At 33.9% G+C, this 18,875-nt stretch overlaps 1 pseudogene; it reads right to left on the bottom strand.

Annotated features, from left to right (window-relative positions):
• Nucleotides 1-18,296: 18,296 nt before the first annotated feature.
• Nucleotides 18,297-18,396, bottom strand: LOC122115601 (annotated as a pseudogene).
• Between the last annotated feature and the right edge of the window lie 479 nt (nt 18,397-18,875).

The raw sequence follows: 18,875 nt of genomic DNA, 5'->3' as shown, positions 1-18,875 counted from the left end.
GTCAGCTTTCCACTCCAGTGCCCAATGTCACTGAACTTAGTAACTATATCAAAGGCCCTTGGTCCCGTAAGTACTTAAACTTCACCCACCACCTGCTGCATGATGTTACCCGCCTAAACCAGACCACCATACAGCTTATTTGCGCTGCCTCATATTTAGAAGATGTGCTTAAAAAGTTACAGCAGTGGTTTTCACCATCCTCTCTGGTCACCTGGGAAGGCCTTGCGCTATTAGGGTTTATTCTCCTGGGAATTATTAAATGCTTACACTCCCGGCAAAAATGCCTCCAATGACGGGTCACCATAATGACAGTCTTTTTAAAAGTAAAGGGGGAATTTGTGGGTAGAGCCGGTCAGATCTGCTTGAGTCAGCTAGAGTAGCAGTTGAAGCCCACTTCTTGTACTTTCTGCTCATAGAGATGTGACCCACAGGTACGTCTTCCTAGCTTGACAGCCGTGAGCTGTCCATGCTCCCAACATGCCCCAGGGAGACAAATCAGTGCCTGTCACCAAGCAGTGCCTGTCACAAGTGCCTTACATCAACTCCCCGAGAAGTGATTGGCAGGGAAGGGAAGGACTCAGGAGATTGGGAAAGCTGGGGCTGCAAAAATCCCTCCCCTCCCTCGCACTAGCCCCCCCCCCCCCGCCACCTTGAGCAAGAATAAAGGAGACCTGTTTAAGCCTATTTTCTTTGTGTTTGTTCCTTGTGGGCATCATTCACACTTACCTCCTGCTGGAGATCTAGCCCTACATGCCCCATTTGGATCCCTGCCAGGATCCCCAAATTTTTACCCATTTTCTCTATACAGGATGCCCAAGGATAAACAAACCCACAAGGAAAGAAAAATGGCTATGATGGCCAAGGCATGTGTTTAGCTAATTATTTTAATGTTACTTGCTCTCATTGTTCTTTTACTAATTGCTTGTATAGCGGCATTACTTGAATCCATGTGCTTCCTGTAAACATGTCTGAAACTTGGTATGATTTTGGCCTTAATTTCATTAGCTGCCTCTGCAGCAGCAGCTGCTATGGCACTAATACAGAATGTTAATCATAATAACTTGTCTTTAGATCTTTTTCAACCCCACAGGCAAATAGCTGGATTAGAACAAGCCCCACCTCTGAATTTTGAAGTGGCAAAGACTGCTATCCCATCCCTGACTAATGTTAAAGGACTGCTAATGATATTGTTTGTCCTGGTAATGCTTTTGCTGATGGTTTTTCTATGCCTTCTTTGCATTATCGATGCACTGCAAATCTCTTATGAGTTTAGCAAGCTAGTTACATAAGATCAAGCTCCAAGTGAATGAATTTCCCCCAAGAGGAACCGCAGCCAGAGACAGGTAAGAGGTGGTGTCAGTCTGACCAACCTAAAACAAGCATTCACCTTCGCTCTGAAGAAGTTCCCAATGATAGGTAAGGCAGACAAGGCAAATCCACCCAACCTAAGAGAGGCAGGTTCACTTCTTTAAACAAAGACTGGGTGTTGATAGCTGACAGTAAAGCTCAAAGGTCATTTTGACCCCTGTGCTCGCTTAAAGTCACATACAAGGAACTGGCTTACTTAAAAGACACCAGGTGCATGGGATTGCTTTGCTATGTCTGCAGAGATTGTTTTAAATTTTCCTTGTTTTTCTGGACGATAGTAGAATGGCCTGAATGTGGGGGCCCACTAGGATGCACCGTGCAGCATGTGTGGAACTCCCAATATCCAGGCTGCTCCCATGTTCTGAAGAGTACAACCTTACGAGATAATGACTTTTATATATGTCCCAGAAGTAATCGAACTGCTTCAGATATTTCTAACTGTAGTGGGGCTGATGTTTATTACTGTGCTAGGTGGGGCTGTGAGGTAACTGGGACAGGCTCTGGAATCCTGCACAAGGGCCTTCCCTATCCTTGTCTGGAGAATCTCGCCCCCCCCCCAGACTTGCCTCGAACCTCCTGCATGGCCAAAGCTATTCTTACCAATGTAATCCTGTTAAAATAACCTTTACAGAGGAGGGGAAAGGATAACTAACTGGGAGGTGGGCCTGCCATTAAAACAAATAAGGGGGAATCTTTGGGACACGTGGGCAACAAAGATTGCTCTGAGAGAGAGTTCAGTGGGCAGAGCCCGATTTGTTTATGCTTAGTGCATAAACAGCTTGAGTAAGCTTAGGTGCATGATAGGGTGTGACCTTTACAGTGATTGGTTGGTTCCTTTTCCTCCCCATTCCACCTGGTCTTTTTTGCTTTTAAAAAGTGCTTGCTGTGTGTGAATAAACGAGTTTCTTTCACTTGATTCCCCGCTGTATCTCCCGGGTTAAGGTAGGCTGGGGAATGGGCTAGCAACGCACATATGTTGCCTCAGACCATGTCCATCTTTCGTGGGATAGACGAAGGCCCAACAAATAATATATAATAAAATAAACTTAAAATAAAAATAAAAATAAATAATATTTGCAAGTGTTCTGATCTCAAGAATACCACTGGCGGGGGAAATGATGCAGAAACATTTAGTGTACTGTTTTTTGAAAATTTGGGAGGGCATCACAGCAGAAGTGCAGTATTTTTTCACAATAGTGATAAGCTAGTCATGATGTGAATTTAGGGAATTTTATGGTGTACCTTACAAGTTGGAAACTGTTGGGCTAGGATGACTTTATGGCATAAAAACTTGGCATTGATTGTCATAGAAATAATAGCTTAAGCCAGGCTCCGGTGCCTCATGCCTGTAATCCTAACTAATGAGGAGGCTGAAATCTGAGGATCACGGTTCAAAGCCAGCCCGGGCAGAAAAACCTGTGAAACTCTTATCTCAAATTAACCACTAGAAAAACAGAAACGGTGCTGTGGCTCAAGTGGTAGAGCACTTGCCTTGAGCTGAAGAGTGCAAGGATAGTGCTCAAGCCCAGATTTCAAGCCCCACGACCGACAAAAAAGAAAGAAAGAAAGAATAGCTTGCTCTGGTGAACAAATGTTTACTCTTCTGTAATTAATTATTTTAGATAGTTAATAGTTCACAGGTTTATCTTCTAATAGAATGTGGCTCTTTTTTCCGTTGACTTTTAAATACGTAACGTCCCCTTGGAAAGTGCATCCATTGCAGAATTAAATAAAAAGCACACAGATACTGTTTTAAATGTCTCTGGTATGGCAGGTTCAGAATTTGAAAATGAGTATTTAGTAGTCATAGGCATAGTGAACAACATATATATTCTGTCCTATTAACAATTATTCAGTTTTAAAAGTTAGGAGTTTCCGTAGAATTGAACTGTTTACTGTTTTACTATGAGACAATACTAAAATTATGGGTATTTTTTCAAAATAATGGCAAGTATATGGTGAAAATATTGTATACTTTGATAACATTCGAGTTGATGACCCTCTGATAGAGAAAGGGATCACAGAATAATATTTACTATACCAATACAGTGTAATTATATTTTATGTAGCTTATTTTTTAATTTAATTTTCCAATCAATGTGATATATAGAACGGGTTGCAATAATTGTAAGGTAGTAAATACATAACTTGTCGAACTTTTTACCATCTCCCTCACTTTTCTCACAGTTTTCCTTCACCCCAATACCCCTCACAAGTTGTAATGTAAATTTCCAACATGTTGTCTTGTGAGTATTACTATTGAGTTGATTTGCCCTTTGTCCTTTGTCTCAAATTTTGTTGTCCCTCTTCCCTTGCCAAATTAAGATAAATGTATATACAATGACACATGATACTAAAATCAAATACAGCAGGGAATAAACCATTGGGGAAAACGCAAAAGAAAAAAGAAATCACATAGTATATTAAAAACAACAACCACAAAGAAAACCTCTGTTTCCATATCTAGGAGGTCATTTTGCTCAGTATCATCTTATATATATCCATTGAGCCATTCTGCTCATTTGCTAGAGCTATCCTAGATATTTCTTAATTATTACAACTGAGAGAAACTATGGAATCTCTTTCTTTGTGTCTTGTTTATTTTACTTAGTAGGATTTTTCCAAGTCTTTCCATTTGGAATTGGAAGCATAGAATTCCACTGCGTACATATATATATATATATATATATATATATGCATATATATACCACATTTTGTCAATTATTCATTTTCTGAGTGACATATTGATTTAAAACATGATTGTATGTAACTATCACTTAGGGTCATTCAAAAATGACAGATGCCACCTCCCCAGACATTCTAAAATCATGATTTCTGTGTAAGATAGGATTTCATGGTGGTACATGGGTTGAGATACCTGGATGAGTCTAATGCATATCTTGCACTGAATTAGGCAGAAAGATATCCAATATCAAATAGGATAAAAATGGTAGTGACAAAATATTCCCTTGAGAAAGATATAGGAGGCTTCCAGCAGTAGGAAGTAGTTCAGATAATTTTGAAGCATTTAGAAATGCAAGCTCAAGTATGTCTGTTTCAATAAAAATTATGTAAGTGGAAGGGCAAAAGAAGGGGAAGAGAAGAAAATAACTGACAGCAGATCATTTTCCAAAGTTAGAGTATAAAAAGACATAATCTTTAACTTCCCAGTTAAAAAGAGACCAATATCATACCTCCCACTCAATTAGATTCTTGAAAATATTTACTTGGCCTTTTCCTACTTTAATGCTCCAAAATAAATGAAGACTTATAAGAAAAGTTATGTGATTTCCATTACGTCAACCTGAACACTAACTGTGTTGAGCCCTATTTTCTCAATTTGCACTTGGAAAATAGTCCCTAAGTTGATGATGTTGTGGCTGATTAGAGTCAGAGTCAGGAGATTCTACATGTACAATTATCTCAGCATAGTTTAAAGCAGATTTCCCCCACAAGATATCAAACTACATTGTCTGAAGCTGTACTTCAAACACACTCTGACACCTGAGCTCATAATTTGAAATTACACTTCAGCATTTTCTTGGCACATTCTATGTTGTGCCTTTGTCTTTTTGCACATTCCTTTTGAGTTCATAGTTGCTCTATTTACATTTCATCTGTACAAACTGCTAAGAACATTGTTCAACTACCACTTCTTGTTTGCACATACCCAGTTTATGTATGAAGGTACTTTGTCCATGTTAAGCAATAGGGTAGTACTCACTCTCTCAGGAGAAAAGTTCCACAGTATAACATTATGTCCACATTAAAGGATGTAGAATTTAAAGAATTTTGAGACAAACAGTAATATTAGAATTGAAAGGCTCCTTAGGGATATTTTCCTGGAGTTCATTAATTTACCCAGGAGAAATATAAATATCCACAAAATCTGGAGCTAATTAGAAAGTATCCGAATTAACACTAGATCATAGATGATGTGTTAGTACTAGTCACCATTGTATTATTGCTACATCAGAATCCTTCCCTACTTGAAATGTGTATGAGAAAATGAAGAAAAGCATTAAAGCAAAATGTCTTATCTTTTCAGGCATTTAATCCTAGTGGTGAGAGTAATGTCTGAATTTTTCCATTCAATAAAAGTTTGAAGTTTATAAGAGAACTTCCTACATATAAGAATTTCTGGTAGGTTGATTGACATGGTTATTTCAGCATGGAGATATCCCTAACAAGAACTAGAGTTAACTAGAGTATATAACAGTTATGATGTGTCAATGGCTATTGAAGCATTTTCTTCTATTCTAAAGAAGAATCAATTCCAGGAGTCTTCAGTCACATCAGTAAAGCTGTATGTTCAACCTAATACTTGGTGTTACTTTTCCTACATTTATAATGAATAGGCTGATAAAATATCCAAACATATCTAAAGATATTTCAATAAAATTCCAAACTGATGTGGATACATGGGCCAGTCGTTGTAACTGTAGGACAAATTAGGCTGGTTTGTGCTGTAGTTCAATCTAAAAAAAGTCTTCAAAAAATAATCACAGAATACCTCTAAGTAAAGTTCATGACAGTTATATCTGTATAATTCTTCTAAGGTCAGGATAAAAGCATTTGTTCCCAACATTTAAAATCAACAGGATCTGTTGAATTCATGGATCCAGAATTTTATGGATTCACATTCATATCTTAAAATTTTATCAAGATGACTTTCACCAAAACACTTTTCTCATTGAATTTGTCTATGTCCTTTTACTTTTCAAATCCAAATAGCATATTTCCTTGAAGATCTTCCTGCAAATTCTTTCCTTCCTTTAATTCTGTAAATCTCTGTTTACTACTTTTTTTGTTTCCTTATTTATCTCTTTCTTCCAATTTTATTCACAGTGGTGCTCACATTGCTCACACTTGTATCAGAACTTTCCTTTTCCTCTTTCCTTTCATAATGCCCCCAATATTATTATTCCTTTTTCCTATTCATAGTTGTGGATATTTTGATGATGTTTAAACAGACCTATCTTTGCATCTGTTTAATATAAACTTTATAACTATCAGATATTTTTTCCCTAAATCCATTATTTCTACCTGTGGTTCTTATCACTAAAAACATCACTAACACAGTTACCAGCCAAACGTGTGGAATCACTTTAGATTTCTTCTTACCCTTCTAGTCCCTCCCATTAGATAAGATGAATGATTAAGATTTACTCAGTTTCTATCACTAATATGAATTCTTTTATTGGAGCTTTTATGACTTTCTTTAATTGTGAAAATATTGCACAGAGGGGTTACAATTACATGGGCAAGATAATGAGCACATTTTTTATCAAGCATTGTAGCCTCCTCCCTTGTTTCCCCTTCCCATCCTTTCCCATCCTCCCCCACGCCCCCTACCCAAACCTCCCCCCACCAAAATTGTAAAGTTCGTTTTCGACATAACGACTTACACAATATGATTTCTCTGTACTACTTTTATGCCCCTAACACCAGCCTGTTTCATTTACTCATCACTGTCACCTAGTCCTAAAACAACCATTTCGAAAGTATGCTTTTTCCCCATAGTCTTTTCATATTGGTCCTCTCCATCACCAAATTACTCTTTGTAAGCACACAGAGTGAAGAGCTCAGACACATATTCCAATATCATTATTTACTCACTACATTGATTGTTGGCCTTACATTTCTCATCTGTAAATCAATGAAATCTAACAGAAATAATGAAGAATATATTTGTTGACTTCTAGAGCAAGAATAAATAAAAGTGAAGAGTCCTTACATTTTCCACTTTACCTCACAAATAAGTAAAGAGTCAAATTCGTTTTGTTGGTATAAAGTCACAAATTGTTTCATGTAGAAATAAAATTAAGTTTTACCTCCTGGCTCTAAGGCCTATGTCCTTTCTAGGTAACTACAGATATGAAACTGGTATTATGTAAATTGTGTCATGTCTTTACAGCTGTATTGCAGAACATACTCTTAATATATCATTTGAAAACATTGGTTATTGAATAGTATCTATATGAGAATGTTATTTGAACTAATCACACTAAGTTGAAAACTACACTTTAGTTCATCAAAATGTGGAAATAAATGATTTTATTCATAAGAAAATAGTACCATCAAGAAAAGTGAGTATACATTAGGGAGACTGGAGGAATTAGGGTTTTTACTGTCTCTGCCTGTTTATGTGATTGTATTTCTTGATATTGAAACTCTCCTCTTGTTATTCTTATTGTATGTAATCCAACGCTGTTTATTACTATGTATTAAATGTGGGAAATCTAGCTTCAAAAATGTGTAAAGCTTTTTTTTCTTTTCAATCACAACAATGTCATTATCAGGCTACACTGTGGTCATCATCCTATCCATCAAAATTATTATTTATATCATAAGTGCTAACTATTGAAAGTCTGATATGTTTCTATGATTTTGCGATTATTTGTCTTTTGATTAAAAATTTTAATGTTACCACTGTGCATGCATTCATATTAAAATTTTGAACAAATATACAAAAAAACTAAAGCATATCAGGTAGCTTGACTATGTGCTTATAACAAATTATGGAATAGATTTTTATAGTATTGCAAATTCCTGACCAGTATGAATTAACTTCCTCTATCCCCACCACCACACACAAGTATTTAAGAGTTTGAATAGAATTATTTCAAGTAATATACGGCAAATTTTACTATAATATCATGTGTATAACTGAAATCCCCTGAAAGTAATACACTCTACATTCTATTGAATTATTAGTTATTTTATTCTAGGAAACTTTCTGAAAAATAGAATGTATATCTTTGAATTAACATGGACAAAGTACCTTCATACATAAACTGGGTATGTGCAAACAAGAAGTGGTAGTTGAACAATATTCTTAGCAGTTTGTACAGATGAAATGTAAATAGAGCAACTATGAACTCAAAAGGAATGTGCAAAAAGACAAAGGCACAACATAGAATGTGCCAAGGTAAAAAGGTAGCATAAAAATTTTAAGGGGAGTCTGTCTTCAGAAATATATATATATATATACACATATATACATATATGTTATATGTAGAAAGACATACATTTTTAGAGATTATTTTTCACCAGAAATATATACATATACCTAAATTTATGTGTAGAATGATGTACATTATAGTGAAACAACAACCTTAAAACATAATTAAAATTTAAAAAATACATCAAACCACGTGCCATTGACTCACGCCTATAATTCGATCTATTCTGGGTAATGAGATCTTAGAATTGTGTTCAAAACTAGCCCAGTCAGAAAAGTACTTGTTAGATTCTTATCTCCAATTGACCACTAAAAACAGGAATTATATCTGTGCCTCAAGTTGTAGAGTGCTGCCTTGGAGCATAAAAATGCTTAGGGACAATGCCCAAGCCTTGCAAACAACAACAAGAACAAGAACAACAAGAACAAGAACAACAAGAACGAGAACAACAAGAACAAGAACAAGAACAAGAACAACAACATATATCACATTAATTTCATAAAAACATCTTTTAACTGCTGTGAACATTTCTTAGAAAGCTTTTTTAGCCTCCATGGGGGGGAAGATTGGGTGAGGGGGTGGGGGGTATGGAAAGGGAAGGGAAGGGGAAACAAAGGAGGAGGCAAAAATGATTGATAAGAAATGTACTCATTATCTTGCCCATGTAATTGTAACCCCTCTGTACGGTTTTTTCACAGTTAAAAAAAACATGAATATATGCCCCTGGAAAATGTTAAGTAAAAAGTATAGAATAAAGGCGTTTTCGACATAACGACTTGTACATCTCATTGTTGCAATGGGTCCACCTGTATCCCTATTTAATTGTAACCACTCTGTACAGTATTTACACAATAAAAAAATCTTCTCTTTATAAAAAAGTATAGAATATTTATCACTATGTTAAAGACATGACTATTTAGATTGCTTAAGATATTTAGGTAATGATGAGGAATTAATAATAATGATGATATATTGGGTCGGGTCATTTATTCTATTTTTTGATAGCAATAAAATGATATTTGCAATGATTATATAAAATTTCTCTTGTTTGTTATTTGAACTATAATAAGAGATAAACATTTTAAAATGATTTCCATAGGAAAGGATCATTTAATGGTATCAATTCTTTTGTAATTTCAAAACAATTAAGAAAATTATTCCAAGGCTGGTTTGCTCTAAGACTATATTTGTTTTCTTGTTCTAGTTTTCATGTGTTAGTAGAAATTAAAATTCTTGGCATTCAGGAACATCTTCATAGATACTAATATTGGAGTTCCTTAAGTGGAATTGTTTTAATTCATTTGTTATTTTCACAAATATATCAAGATGATTGTGTATTTTGTTTCTTTTCACTGCTTTTGGCTCTTATCTTGAGAATACTTTTTTTCTAGCAAAGAAGAGGAAAGCAATTGGATTGAGCAAGTAGCATATAGATTTCATAAAATGTATATGCATAGATATGGGTCTTTTGTCATTTGCTAAAAGTTTCTTCCAGAAAATGTTATCAATTACTTATAAGTGATGCATAATTCCTAGATATTCCAGTTATCACATACACTTTTTGATTGAGTTATCTCTGTATAAACTCAAAAAATACCAAAAGAAACAAAGTAAACAATCACATCTTTGTTTTAAAAACTGTAGTTTACAAAGAATTTTTAGCCAACAACGAAGACATCTTTTTAGGTATTCTGCAATTTGTGTGAATTATTTTTAACAACATATATATATATATATATACATATATATATATATATATATATATATTGCTGACATGAAATTCACATGCAATATATTGATCTCCTTTTATTGTATACATTTTAGTGCTTTGGAAGTGAATGGTACAATCAGAGTTTTTCCAAGCCTAATTTTCACACACTTGCATTTCTTCAAATAGAAATGCTGTAAATTTTAGAGCATACATTAAAATAGATACAAAATTCAGTTACAGGAAATTGTCCTCCATATATCCTTTATAGTGTGTCTTTTCAAAATTTGTTTTGGGGATTATTTCCAGATTCTCACACATACTATTCAAGTGCACTGTCAATGAACTACATTCCCTGTCCAAATAAATTTTTTACTTCTCTTTAATAATACATAGACGTGTAATGGCTGGATCATATACTATTCTCTTTGACCTTTTGAAGACTTGAAAACTGGCTTGTAAAAATGATTGCAGTATTATACAAATCACTACGCTATCTAGAGTATAACAATTTCTCTAAAAATGCATTGCTCTATTTTATGACATCTTTTTATACTATGGTCATAGAAATGAGTTTTATTTTTATATTTTCTTAGATACTAAAGAGGAGCTTAATTCATTTGTTCCTTTTATTGACCAGTAATTTATATATGTCTTTAAAGAAATAACCTGTTCAGGAAAAAATTTATATGTAATTAGAAGATATAAAAGTAGTTAAGACTCAGGATCATTGTAGAATTAACATTGTAGCATTAACAAATATGTGCCCTCTATCGATTGGATATGTTTTCACTTCTTTCATAGAATTATGAAAGGTTATCAGTTGATATTAACCCGTTTATTCTTGCTTTTCTTTAGCCACTAATGTTTTCCATGTCACATGTTTAGAAACCTTTACTGATCCAATGTCATGAATTTTTACATTTACGTATTATAGGTTTTTATATCTTACATTTAGTTTGATAATCATTTTTTATTTTAAATTTTTGTATAAGTTTTAAGGTACTAGTCCAAGATCATTCTTTAAATCTAGAGAAGCAATAGTGCCAATACACCCATTTGAAATTCTATTTTTATTTGATAAAGTTCATGGCATCCTTTTAAAAATCTTTTGACCATAAAACTAAGAATTTATTTTTGATAAATTTGTTACATTCTTCTGTATGTCTGTTCTCATAGTAGAACTATTTTGTCTTCATTACTAAACATGGTAATAAGATTCAAATCCAGTATGAGGGCTCAAGCTACACCATTTTACAAGATTGTTCTGAATGATCTGTATTCCTTGAACTTACATGCGAGTTTATTGAGCAGGTGGACCAATATCCTACACAGTTATCTAGATGTTTGATAGTCACTCATATTTTGCACCTTGTGAAAACACAAGGCCCCAGATATTATATATAGAAAAATGTCTTTGGAGAATGCTTGAAGCCACTAAAATTAATTTAGGAATGAGTTAAAATTTAGATAACACTACAGCATAATAAAGCTGAATGATAACGACTTTAGAGCTGTACTACAGAGGAGAGTGAGAGGGGACAGAATGATGGACCATGTAGGAGCTGTATGCTATTAGTTTTTTGTTTCAAAAGACAGAAAGACTTCAGATAAAAGAAGCGGGAAAATAATCAAAGTCCTGAAACAAGCTTCTTTTTAATCCACTGAATAGTGTGGGCTGACAGTCAGAGAAGATTGGAAAAAATAAAATAGAAAATAAAGCATTGTATAGACCTCTCACAATGTAAAGAAATTGTAATGGAATATGATAATTAATTTCCAAAGAAATAAGAGAAAGAATAAGTAAACTCTAATGGCAAAATGAAGAGAGAAAAGAAGCAAAGTAAAACCTTTATCAATAACAAGCACAAGTGTTTGAAAGTGGAGAGGCAGTGGAAATATTCTAAATAATAAAAATATGGATCACATTTTATCATATATAATTTTGAAAAATCACTAGTAATGAAAATTTAAAAGTCATAATTTAAAACAATATTTACATTAAAACTAGATAGTATAGTTCAGTGGTAAAACCTTGGCCTAGCATATGTGAAACCATGGATCTGACCCCCCAACATTACAAAGTACACACACACACACACACACACACACACACACACACACACACACACACACAACCACAAACACACCACATACACACATTTGGAATATTGATATTATCATATTAAACAGAGGAAATTATCACAAATAGTAAAAGAAGGGTTAATATATGAAATAATAATATTGCTCATACTATTGAAAAGTTTAGGAGAAATAACAAACAATACACTTGGATTCTTATAGATTAAGTAAATTGAAAATTAAGAAGTAGAACACATGAGAACCTTTGCAAACAAGTTTTAAATAATAAAAATTTTGAAACATATATTGTTTTATTTTGACAAAAGATTGAGGTTACTGGTGTTTTAACTCAAGATTTAGAATATGATAACCAGCTGCGTGCTCCATATCTCGCTATCGATGGCTGTATCTCTAATCATTTCACTCTAGATATTTTTAGAATAAGGTCTCATAGTTTCCCAGGCTCTCCTGAATTACAAACCTATTTGCAGTTCCTCCCATAGCTAGAAAATGGAAGCCACAAAATCACTATGCCCAGCTTAAACTTTTTCAAATTCAGGTAAAAATATTTTTAAAAAGTGGCCAGGTAATGAAACCTTTCTTAATAAATTATGTGCTTCTTGAAAATACAGTAAGTATTTGTTACCTGGGAAAATATGTTTAAAACTATAAGAAAATAAATTTATTTAAATTCACCAACCATATAAAATTAAGAAAATAATTTTATATATTCACATGTTAAATATTTTAAAAGCAAAATATATGTGTCTGAATAATTTATATGTGTAAAAATCATGCAAAATTAAATTAACTAATCCTACAACTCTATAAAATGAATTACCCTAAAGAAACAAAAGAAAATAAGTAATTGAGTTCAAAATTTGAAATTTAGAAAATAAAATGAAGTGTATTTTTTAGGTGACAAGTAAATGTACACTTTCTCTATATCAATTTTATAATAAAAATACATGATCAAAGAAAGAAAAAGTACCCATTGATCAATAGCAATTGCAAAAGCATCAGTAGTTGTTTGAGTGTACAAAAAAATCGATGGAGGGGATAACAATGTTACTTCCATAAGAAATGTACTCATTATCTTATTTATGTAAATGTAACCCCTAAGTAAATTACGTTTACAAGAAAATTAAATTGAAATTAAAAATAAAACAAATAATATACCAATTAAGAATACTTAGATCGAACTCTATGTCTCCATCAGAAAGAATGACATTGCCCCATTTGTTAGGAAATAGAAACACTTGGAAAAAAATTATATTAAGTTAAGTAAGCCAGGCCCAAAGAAACATAGGTCCCATGGTTTCCCTTATTTGCAATAACTAGTATTTGTCTGAGTCAAGCAGAAAAGGTCAGATAAGTTGATGTTAGGTGAAATGAACCCCAAGATAAGTATTCAAATGTTTTTTTTTCTTTCATGCGATTATTTCTAACATATTTATAAGATTATTTCTTTGTTGTTTTATATGTCCCTCCCCCACGGTATAACCCCTGCTTTCACTCTATTTGCTGTTGGTATAATTTTTGGAGGGGAAGGGAAAAAAACAAGTCGTTTAAATAGGGATACAGGTGGGCCCGCCCATTGCAACAATGAGATGTACAAGAGATTATGTTGAAAAACAAATTTTACAACTTTGGCTGTGGAGGGGCGGAGGATTAGGTAGGGGGGGAGAGGAGGGGATGGGGAGAGATGGGAAGTGGAAACAAAGGAGGAGGCAACAATGCTTAATATGAAATGTACTCATAATCTTGCCCATGTAATTGTAACCCCTCTGTACAATATTTTCACAATAAAAAAAGAAGAGTTCTTAGAAGCCATTGGTTAAAAACTTTGTAAAGAACTGCCCCAAGTACCCAAGTAATATATTTTGATGATAGAATTTAAATATTTAAACTTCAACAGAGAAGCAAAAAGTTTAAAAACTGTTACAAAGTAAAGTAATAAATCAGAATATATTACTATAATAATCATTAGACGAATTTTTAGTGGTAGTTAAATATGTAAGAAATGAGTCAATTTGCCATGCGTTTGCACTTAAGAAGTGAGAAAGAATTTTCTAGGTCCTTTTAAATATATCATAAGTTTAACGAAGAAACTATTCTGTCACATCATATGATAATCAGATAAAGATTATATTAGAGCAAAGAACAAATACTACTATGTTTTTGGATGTTAAGGTATATACTTATTTTGGTTTTGAGAAATTGTGGGGATTTCAACTTGGTGTATTGTTATTGCTAGGCTGGCATCATATCCGTTGTTAATTTTAGGATAGGGTTCCCTTTCCACAATACCATGCACCTGATCTGTCCTTTTAGCCTTCCCATCATCAATGACACAGAGTTGCATTACCTACCTTGGCTGGCCTGGATCTGGCAGTCCTTCCAATTTTAGACTCTAGATAGTGCAGGATGGTGGAAATGATCCAATGCACCCAGCTTTAGATTGAGAAGGTAGCCCATTAAAGTGTGGCCTGGGTTCTGTTCTCAAGCCTCCTAAGTAGTTAAGAGTACAGTTGGGAGCCCTGGTGCCAAGCAGTAAATATTTTTAAGCAATTAGACATATATGACTTAGGTTTGTGATTACCTCAGGAAAAGTATAAAAGAGCAGTGAAGCATAGAGGACAGGCAGCATTTTAACTAGCTACTCAGAGACTGAATCAGCTTAGCTAGCTACTCAGGAGGCTGAGATCTGAAGACCACTGTTCAAAGCCAGACCAATCATGAAAATACATGTGATTATCTCAAAACAACCAGAAGTGGAGCAGTGGCTCAAGTGGTAGACCATTATCCTTGACCACAGAAGCTTTGGCATAGTGTCTAGGCACTATCAAGCCTGAGCAATGAATAACGCATGCATGAGCACATGCACATGCATGTGTGTGTACACGCACATATGTGCGCGTGCACACCCACCCACAAATGAGTATTTCAATGCAGAGTTCTTTATTTTTTTACCTTGCTGTACTTTATTTCCCTGTATTAGTCCACCAATTAACAAAATTAGCTAAGCACCTATTTACATAAAACTCATCATGTTTCTCTAAAGTCTACTCTCTTTTTGTAAGCCTGCTTTTATTTGACATAAAAGTAAATTATTCAGGAGGTCAATTAATCTCCCTCAACTCTGTAGTGTTAGATGATTGTATAGGTTCTTCCTAGCAATATGATTCTGTGAAATCCTGCATCAAGCAGCGTATTTCATTCATGAGAAGGGAAGCCTCTGTCAAACAATTAGTAATAGGTTTTTCGCCTCCTGGCAAGCATCTGTAGTTTTATTATATTGGTATAATTCATGATAAGTCTGTGAATGCCAAAGACTGCTCTGAAAATAAAAAGACACTTCTCAGTGATTAGCATTTGTATAACATTCATAGATATGAAAAAGTTTAAATATTACTGAAATTGCTTTGGTATAAATAAAGTTAACCTTGACTATCTTGAGAAAGAAGAATTGTTTTCTCAGCACTTTAGGTAAGAACTTGAGTGAAAGAAACCAAAGGAAATGTGAGGAACCACTCAATACATATATTCAAATGAAACAAACTGGAGAAAACAAAATGAAACAAAATGGAGAAAAATCCATTAGAGAGATAGAGTGAACCCATGTTGCAATGCTTTCTACTTAAGTGATAATGTTATGTGGTACTCCAGACATAACAGAGTTATCTTGCAAAGGTAACTGAGCATGGAAGTACATTTGGGTGATGAAAATACTCTACTTACACAGGTGTTAATTAAATGGATTTTTTTCAGTACAGTGTAGTTTTTGAAATAAGAGCCTGGGTGATGTCCCTGAGCATTTTCTCCAGATGTGACCACTTAATTTATTTTTAATTAATTAATTAATTAGTTTGATGCTAATACTACAGGTTGAAGTCAGGGCCTGGCTCTGTCACAGAATTTGTTATTTTTTTTTGTTTTAGTTTCTCAAGGCTAGCATTTCACTGCTTATACCACAGCTCCATTTCTAGCTTTTGCTGGTTACTTTCAAATCAAAATCGAATGCACTTTTTTTTTCTTGATCTGGTTTCAAACCACAATTCTCAGATTTCTTCTTTCTGATTATCTAGGATTAAAGCCATGATCCACCAGTGTGGCTTCTACTTTTTCCTCTATACTTATTTAATGCACATATTTAGATAATAAATATTGTCCTGTCACAAATTCAAGTTAGTGATGTAAATTTCTTCCTAAGACCATACAAAAAAATACCATAATATAGTGTAAGAGAACTTACTATTGAACAGATGAGCTTTAAGAGCTTTCTAATAGATCCATTATTTATTGTTACTCAACATTAGAAAAAATGTATAATGCAGTAAGTAAAATACAAGTCCTTTGGAAGGCTACTTAAATTCCTTCTTTTTTTAAAGACACTTGTTTTCATCTAAAAAAGTAGACCTGTCTATTGCCTTCATGTGATTTTGATGATTGAAGATGCTTAATGAAATGTCAAAATATATTAGTGGTCCTTTGCTATCAATTCTGCCTTTTTCTTCTTGGAGAATATAATGATCAAAGCAATAATTCAGAATCAGAAAGCAAGAGTTCAGAATCATGCTTCCAGTGCAAGTGGATCACCAGTAAGTAATCCTTGATACCATTTTCCACAAAGTTTTGTCACAGATACAATCATCCTGCCTTCTCTAGCTGCTTTCCTAGCCTGTACCTATTCCTTCATTGTACAGCTTGTACCTATTCCTTCATTGTACAGTCTGTACCTCTGCTGTCCATTTACTCCCTAATCCAGTTAGAATAATTTCAAATAGTAAAAATGGAAAAAGAAAATAAATCATGGTGAAAAAACATATGCAGAAAATTCACCAGATATTTCTGACCAGTTCAACCAACATGAACTATTAGGGAAATACATGGACACCTCATTTCCACTGGCACTTAAAGTATCTGGTTAGGCAATTCTGATGAATATGAGTAACAAGATGAAAAAGTGAAGAATGGCAACAATTGCAAGAAAAAAATGGAGAAGGATCCAAGGAAATTTCTTCTTTAGGCTGCTGAAAATAACCAGCTTACTACAGTGCGGAGAATACTTTCCAAAAAGGCCATTCATGTGAATACTAGGGATGACGATGAGTATACCCCTCTTCGTCGGGAAGCCTACAGTGGACACTTAGACATTGTCCGTGAGTTGGTGGCTCAAGGGGCACATGCAATAACTGTAGATGGCTGGACACCCCTGCAGAGTGCATATACGTGGGATAATACCAGAGTGGCTTCTTAATTCATCATGATCCAGATACCAATGCCCAAACTAAAGGCTTGTTGACCCCCTTGCATCTTGCTGCTGGAAATTGAGATAGGAAAAATAAACTGGAACTGTTTAACCATTATATCAAACCAGGTCTGAAGAACCACTTGGAAGAATCTGTATTTGATATTACCAAACGGATAAGTATGTATCACTACCTCTTTGAAGTTATGGAAGGCTGTACAAATTGTTTTGCTAAATCCTAAATTTTCTGTTAATTTTCTTAAATTTCAAAAATGATATTAATTCCTTTGTGTCAATACAACATATTTTCACAATCCAAATAACAAAAATATCTTACAGTAACAATTCACGGATTCTGTGGAATTCTTCGAAGTGAATTGCCTGCCTTTGATGTTGAAATGTATTCAAGATTTTTGTATACATCTATAATGATTTATGCAGAGTTTGTGATTTTGTTAATCAGAAATAATTTTAACTTATCTGTTGAAATGAGTAGTATAGAAACTAAAGATATTTCAGGTGTTTGTCTGAAAAAGTATATTTTAAAATATTCTATATTCTATGTTTGTATAGTGTGTCCATAATCTATTTTATTCTCTCCTAGATATAATACATTGAATTCTACATTGTTTTTATAATATATAGGTTCATTAATGTGTCCTTTCAGATTGCATTCCATATAGAAACAGTTTAAGATTCCTTTTTTTCCTAGGTCCTTATAATATTATATTTCTTTGGGAAATGTTGTCTAATTTCAAAAGTTGTGTAAAGGCTATGCTATGCAAAGGCCTTTCTAAGGTGAAAATTTAATACACTGATATCAAACTAATTTTTAATTATATGAATTACGTGTATTGTTAAACTTGTAATTCTGTAATCAACATTTTAATAGCTGTTTGTCATTTCTTGCATCTGAAGAATGAAAAATTTTGAATACTTCACAAATTTTCATATCATCCTTGTACAAGTGCTATGTTAATCTCTGTATTGTTGTAATTTTGGTATACATGCTGCTGAAGAATGTAGTATCATGTAAATTTAAGTAGTTAATGATGCAATATTTATACAGGCTTATATGCTTAGGTGCCTATTTGTAACAAGGAAACCTTATTGTTCCTAAAAATGCTATTGATCTGATTTCCCTAAAATTCTGTGAATAGTTGAAAAAAATGTGTTGTTCAGTTGATTGCTCACATTTGCAATTTTTTTGTCAATGACTATTTTAAGTCTTTTTCATTTGGAATTTGATCATATTTTCAAGTAATTATAGCTAAGTCCACATATGACGGCTTTTTCAAGTACTTATTTATCCAACTGTGTTACCGCTGTGGAGCCAATGGATTCAAAGTAAGCCTTGTTTAAGAGCTATTTCTAAATTTCTGCAGCTGAAATTTTCCCAAATGAGGTCTTACTGGCACAAATGTCTACCTGACCCTTTACCCTTCTTCCATGTAGTCACAGACCATCCAGAATATCTTACTCTGACAGCATAGATTGTCTT

The sequence above is a fragment of the Dipodomys spectabilis genome, unplaced genomic scaffold (assembly GCF_019054845.1).
Source record: "Dipodomys spectabilis isolate Male_0828 unplaced genomic scaffold, ASM1905484v1 ptg000121l, whole genome shotgun sequence".
Taxonomy (NCBI): Eukaryota; Metazoa; Chordata; class Mammalia; order Rodentia; family Heteromyidae; genus Dipodomys; species Dipodomys spectabilis.
Note: the sequence above shows the minus strand (reverse complement) of the source record. Positions and strands in the feature narration are given on the sequence as shown.